The sequence below is a fragment of the Hesperophylax consimilis genome, chromosome 9 (genome assembly GCF_061612785.1).
Source record: "Hesperophylax consimilis isolate HC1 chromosome 9, BYU_Hcon_1.0, whole genome shotgun sequence".
In the NCBI taxonomy this organism is placed as follows: Eukaryota; Metazoa; Arthropoda; class Insecta; order Trichoptera; family Limnephilidae; genus Hesperophylax; species Hesperophylax consimilis.
The window spans coordinates 18,490,846-18,497,870 of record NC_142844.1 but is presented as its reverse complement, the minus strand read 5'-3'; positions in this window follow the sequence as shown (position 1 = coordinate 18,497,870).

Below are 7,025 nucleotides of genomic sequence, written 5' to 3'. Positions count from 1 at the left end.
CCACCATTCAGAATCAAACTGGAAAATGAAATAAAATCTATTTCCTTAGGCAGCTATCATATTAAACATTTTGAAAACGATTTTAAAACTTGATATTCATATATTTCGAGATCTACCTAGCTGGTTAATAATCTAAGTACTACAACAGATTCCCAACTGTCCAGAGTCCGTGGGACTATGGCATCCCCAATTGGAATGTTGTGATTGTTGAAGCTGTTGTTAGGATATACCTGTCTAATCAGATCTGGTCACAAAACGCGGCTTAAATTCATTTCAAACAACTTTTTGATTCTGAATGGTGGTCTTTCACCAAAACGACACAGATGATTAAAAGGCTCTGATAAAAGCATTTAAAAAAGAAGAAGAATAGTAGTGCAGATGGTTTGAAAGGGAGAAATGGCTGAACTGGCATCGCGTTTGGGTCGTGCTTTTCCTTCATCACGACGCAAAGATTTTCCACTTACTGTGGTGGTGGTGGTAGAAGAGGTTGAAATAATGTCAAGTAATTTTTTTCTTCAGTATCAATAGTTACAGGGAGAACTTTACCCCTTTTTCTTGCAAACTGTAGAAATGTCTCCTGATGGATTTTTTTACCCGATGCACGGGCTACAGGGGGAAAGATGAAGGGAGTTAATAATATTTTTCATTAAATTTTTTTGTTTGTATGTGGTTAACACAATACATAAATATATACAAGTACAGATACATTCTTACGTATGCATGTATATAAATATACCATGAAATGAATACCATAATAAATTATATAATGTATGCATTTTTTATTATCGTGTAGGTACACAAAATATTTATTTTAAATTTAGTATACAGGAGAGTTAAGGATAGATATAAGGTAAGCGGTGGAGGGGGTTGTCACCGGTACTTGAATGCCCGAGGCATGAGATATTTGGGTTCGGTTTTGAGAAAAATGATTTGGCTAGGTCTACGAAATGAGAAATTAAGAAAATGGCAGTGCTTTTCGAAGGGTTCACGTCAATACGCCATTTGTTATACCAGTCTTGGAGATTGTTTATATCATCCCCGGTAAACTGTATCTAACCATACTGGTGGTGTCGTCGGCGTACAAGGCTTTATAATAATGTTGGTTATCCGTGAGTGGAACATGTGTGTAGGTATTGAAGAGGGTGAGGGAAAGCAGGGATCCTTGGGGGACGCCTGCTGTCATGCATCTGGGCTTTGAGAGTGCGCCTCAGATCTTTACCTGAAAAGTCCGGGGCCGAAAATATAATTTTAACGGTGACCGGATAAATCATCAAAATGATAATTCATCACATCTATAAAAAGTTATATAAAGTGATGAAACAGAAACTCTATTAACTGGGTTAAGTAGGTTAGGTTAGGTTAGGTTTTAAATTTTTTTTTCATCGTTTCCAATGACTTTATATCACTGGTGTATTGAATTGTCGATGTGTTGATTTATCATGGAACCGATTTTAACACACCGAGGAGTTAGCGATCGATGTCCGTGTTATGAAATTTAAAAATCAGGCCGTTTGACCATACTTTGTCGAAGGCTTTGGCTATATCCAGGAAAATGGCGCCAGTGGATCGCTGGGAGTTGAAGCCGTCAAGCCGCGTGTTTCCAAATTTTGGGGAAGTAAAAAGTCAAGATATAAACCAAACACGCCCTTTTATACGATCGGCATAATCATGCTGTCTTACACTTGTCTCTTTCATACCTTTAGAAATACGTTAATCACACTAACAATGTCATTTCCGTCCACAAATATCCATTGTCAGCGACCGCGGAAGTGGGGGGCAGAGGGGGCCAAATGCCCCCCTAAAATCAAATGGGGGGGGCCGCGCCCCCTCCAATTTTACTACCTGTGTAAAGAAGGATTGAATGAATCGCCTCGCCCAGCTCGAATCTGTTCTACTTAACCGTTCAAAGGAATTATCAGCAAGCGATATCCAGGCCTAATTAGGCGTTCACGCAACTGATTTTGATATTGACTCACTAGCACTGCAAATGAAGATAGCTAAAAAAGCAATACCTCACGTGAAGACTGTCCGAGAGTACGCAAGAGAACTGGCTAATCTACCTAGTTTCAAGAGCAATGATTAATGAAGTAGAAGAGTTAGTAGTCTTGCTCCTCACCGTGCCAGCTACGTCTACGTCGTGTGAAAGGTCTCTGAGTGCCCTCCGACGCATCGGAACATTCCTCCGACTACCAGCAACTGAAGCAGAGAAGACTTACTTATCTAGCAATACTGCACGTGCATAAGCCGAAAAATTTAGTTTAGATTTAAATGAAATTCTTAGGGAATTTGCTTCAAAGACGGCTGAGAGACGCAACGTTTTTGGTATCGTTCAATGAATGTAATAAGACAATATTTAAAAAAAAGAGTTTTTTATTCACTGAACCTGTTATTTGTTTGACCTAGTCCGATCTAGATCTCCGTTTTGTCTTATTTATAACTAATTGATTGACTGGAGAGGAGACTGAAGGAAGAGGGTGACTAAACAAGTTTGCCCCCCCCCCCCCCGTCATGGAGTACTTCCGCGGTCCCTGTCCATTGTTCTGTTTTTTTTTCCATTAAAATCAATCAGGAGATGCCTTCCATCTGATGGAGCAAAGTCACTCTTAAATTCGTTCGTCGCCTCACGTATGGACTATTGCAATAGTGCATATGCCGGCCTACCTCAGAAACAAATCAATAGAATCCAGTCAGTTTTTAATGCTGCGGCGAGAATGATTTTTGGTGAATCTAAGTATTGCCGTATAACCCCACTTCTAAGGGATCGCCTTCACTGGCTTCGATGCCCTGAAAGAATAGAGTTTAAGATCTGCTTAATGACCTTCAAAGCATTGCAATGAATGGCGCCAGCATATATATCGGAACTATGTATCCGACAAAACTTAAGCAATAGACAGCTTACTCTAAGGTCATCAGATCTAGATGTTAGTAATCGTCTAATCGAACTTTCTAGGTCAAATAGAGCTGTTTACTATGATCGTTCTTTTAGTGTAACAGGCCCTCTCATCTGGAATAGACTTCCCTCAGCTCTTACTAATCTCCAGAATTTGGCTGAATTTAAACGGACTTTAAAAACAAAATTATTTAAAAAATCTTACCATTTATAAATTTTAACTTCTTTTCAATATTTTACAATAAGCCATATTCTAAAACTTCCGGTAATTGTTTGTTTTCGGTTGTCTCCTTATTGTACCTTTTTAAAGTGTCTGCTCAGAAAATTCTCATTTCTGAGCACAAACTGCCTCCTGTTTTATGTTATGTTTTAGTTTTAATATTCGTGTTTTGTCCTGTCCTGCTGTTATTGTTATTCTAAGTTTTGTCATCATTTTGTATAAACAGTGTATTTAGTGTTATAATATTAGATCTGTATTGGGTAAGCACACTGTAGGAATAATTTTAAGAACCATTAATACTGAATTACCATTTTTTTAAAGTTTGTTATACGAGTAGTTAAGCGCACTTGAAGTGAAATGACACTAAACTGCGCTATATAAATGCCATGTTATTATTATATTATTATTAATTCTCAAATGAAATCAGGACCCTATTTAGTTTATTCCATATTTTTGAAATAAGAAAAAAAATTCAGAAAAAAACACACAATTTGCATAGAGATACTATCAATACAAATATGTTGAAACTCGGACGATTCGGGTGTAATTAATAAGGTAGGTACCTACTAGTTTAATACTATTTTATAGCGCCATTGTTGTGAAAAATCGCCCCAAGGGCGCTATTCAATGTCAGATAATAACTTAAAACTATAGTAATTGTAAACATTTACATAGGTGTAATGATTCCCACACTCGATGTTGGTATTATTTTCAAACTTAATTTGCTTGTTTCCCATCAAATCGGTCCCTCGTGTTATGGTGGGTCGTGTTGGAAATCGTTCACGATTCTTGATTCGCACGGTGTCTCTATTATTAATTATTGGTATTTTATTTAATATGTAGGGACGTTCAATTGGTTAAGGAGTCGGGAAGGGGGAGAGGAAAGGGACAGGAAGGGGAGGATAGGTCGGGAAGGGGGAGGGGTCGAGATGGGAGGATGGGGACGGCGAGAGGGGACTGTGACAGTGAGGGCCGGAGAGGGAGGAAAGTGACAGGTGCTTAATATTGAAACAATTTTATGACTATCCCGAAATTTCAGTTTCTACCCAAATTGCCTTGTTTTTTTTTTCCATTTCCTACAGGTCTTGTGAAGATTTGAAAAAAAATTGAAGCCCATCCGATTTTTTATGTTAGAATTTCGTCGTCCTCTCATATAGTTGCATATATTTCGCCCCTAGTAATAATGAATCTACTGAAAAGTTTGTATCAATATGAATTATCACCCCAAGTGAATAATATACATTAAATATGGGAATTGTTCGGGAAGAGAGAAAGGTTCGGGAATGGGGGTTGGGGAGGGGGAGCTCGACAGTGAAGCCCGGGGAGGGAGGAAGGAGAAAGAAGGGGAGAAATTGGCCGGGAAGGGGGGAGGAGTCGGGAAGGGTGGATGGACACGGCGAGAGGGGACAAGAGTGAAGGCCGGAAGGGAGGAATTTGAAAGGAAAGGGGGGAGAGGAAGGGGTTGGGAAGCGGGTATGTAGATAGCGAGAGGTGACCGCGACAGTGTTGGCCGGGGAGGGAGGTGAGATACAAGAAGGGGGGAATGAGCCAGGAAGAAGTCGGGAAGGAGGGATGTGGAAGGTGAGATTGGACCGTGACGGTAAGGGCCGGGGAGGTAGGAAGGGGACAGGAAGGGGTGGAATGGGCCGGGAAGGGGTGATGGGGACGGCGAGAGGGGACCGAGACAGTGAGACCCGGGAGGGAGGAAGGTGTCAGGAAGAGGAGGGATGGGGACAGCGAAAGGCAAAGGCAATTTTGGGTGTGGTCAAAAGGTAAACTAGGGGTCGACTAGCAAGCTGAAGGTCACGGGTTCAAATCCAGGCGTGTGCAAGTAAATTTTATTTGCAATAAAAACACATACATTTGTTTTTGACCACTATATTAAATTTTATTTGATTATTTTATGTTATTTCATAATTTATTCACTTAAATATATATTTAGTATACTCGCGGCAACTTCTGAGTGGAAAATACTCTCAGTATCGCCCTGGCGTAAGACCACCATTTATAATTGAAACACTGCTTGAATGGCTTTAGCCGATTTTGGTTACCAGATTTAAATACCCAGTACTTCCCCACCTTCCTCTTCCCCATATCCTTCCCTTCCGACTACCTTCAGCCTCACAACATACTTAGACATTATAGACTTTACAACACAATGGTAACGATAACAAAATTTACTTGTTCAAAGTTTAAAAGAAAAATTATTATTTTATATTTTCCAACCATATATTTTTCTTTGGAATCGAAACATGAAACTCGGAACAGTCGAAACTAGCGATGGGTACAATCGATGAACCATGATTTACACGATCTTTTTGACCATCGAAATATTTCGATTCACAGTCATGGAAAAATCTATCCTGTCAAAAAATCACTCGAAATCGCAATCCGAGACAATCGTTTTGAAACGTCATCGAACAAGGAATCGATTCTTTCAAAAATCATTCGAAACCACAGCCGTCACGTCATTGCTCAGAATTCATCGATACGAAATCGATTCCCAAATCCGAGATACGTCAAAAATATCTCAGATTGCTCAACAAGCGAGATATTATTATTCCCTTTGTGCATTGTGTTAGTACTACCTAATATGAGTTAATATGCATTTGGGATTTCGCAAATATTCTTTGTTAACTATCAAATATTGGAATGTTAGGTATTAGTCTTTTAATTAAAATATTATCTAGTAACCTGAGAATCTACGAGTATGTGAACAATTAATTAACTGTGAAATATTGTATTATTTCTTCTATTGAAGAATGACTTCGCGGAAGTATAAGCATTCAAATTTGTAGTCAAAGAAAACGGGCATACCAATATATTGTGCCAAACATGAAAAATTATTGAAACATTGGTTTTGCCCATTTATTGCAAATGAAGTACTAACCTACCAAAATTGTGTTACACCTAAGTACCATATTTTGTCCCGCTGAACTCCGAGCAATTAAATCGATTAATAATTCGATTCTTTCGAAGTTTAGATTAAAACATTTCGATCAGGCAAATGTTTCGATTCTGCACATCACTAGTCGAAACACCTTTTCCCAGTTTAGTAGGTACCTACATCTACATTACGTATTAGCGATGGGCGGAATCGATGAATCATCGATGGTTTACTCGATCTTTTTTACCATTCGAAATATCTCGATTCATTGTCAGAATTAATTCGAATGCAACTCCGAGACAATCGTTTTGAAACGTCATCGAAAGTCGTCGCTGTGATTGGTCAGAAATAATCGATGCCAGCCAAGCGTTGTGATTGGTCAGAATTAATTCGAATGCACGGTCCGAAATAATCGTTTTCAAATGTCATCGAAAGTGGAATCGAGACAATCGCTCTGAAATGTCAGAAATGATTTTACCTATGTTATTTTTAGGTTATGTATCATCTATTCGGGACATTCGGGTAGTGTATATTTAAAATAAAATGAACCAATAACTTAGCAAACACCATTTTTATATTTAATGCTGATCGGGTTTCACTACAACCGTAGCTTCTTCGGGCAGTATACAATATTCAGTATATATTAAACTCATCAAGTGACATGTGTTCGTTCATATAAACATAATATATCTGCTACCTATGCTACGAACAAATATATTTAATTTATTTGAAATTAACATGAATGAAATTAACATCGGTGTCTCTTAGTTAGTAATTAAAATGAAACGCTTTCTGTAGTAAAATAACTTTATTTACTTAATAATAATTTGTGAATTGCATACAAATTACAAATGAATGAATGGTTTGTTTTGGGTTCTAGTAGGCGCCTACAACGTACATGAGATTTAGAGGTTTTTTTTTAACAAAACGGCATATAATTATTATCTTATTATTAAGATTTACAGTACCTGTCCTATCCACCTAAATAACGTAAAGAAATTCAGAAAATATTTTTCTTTGTACTTAAA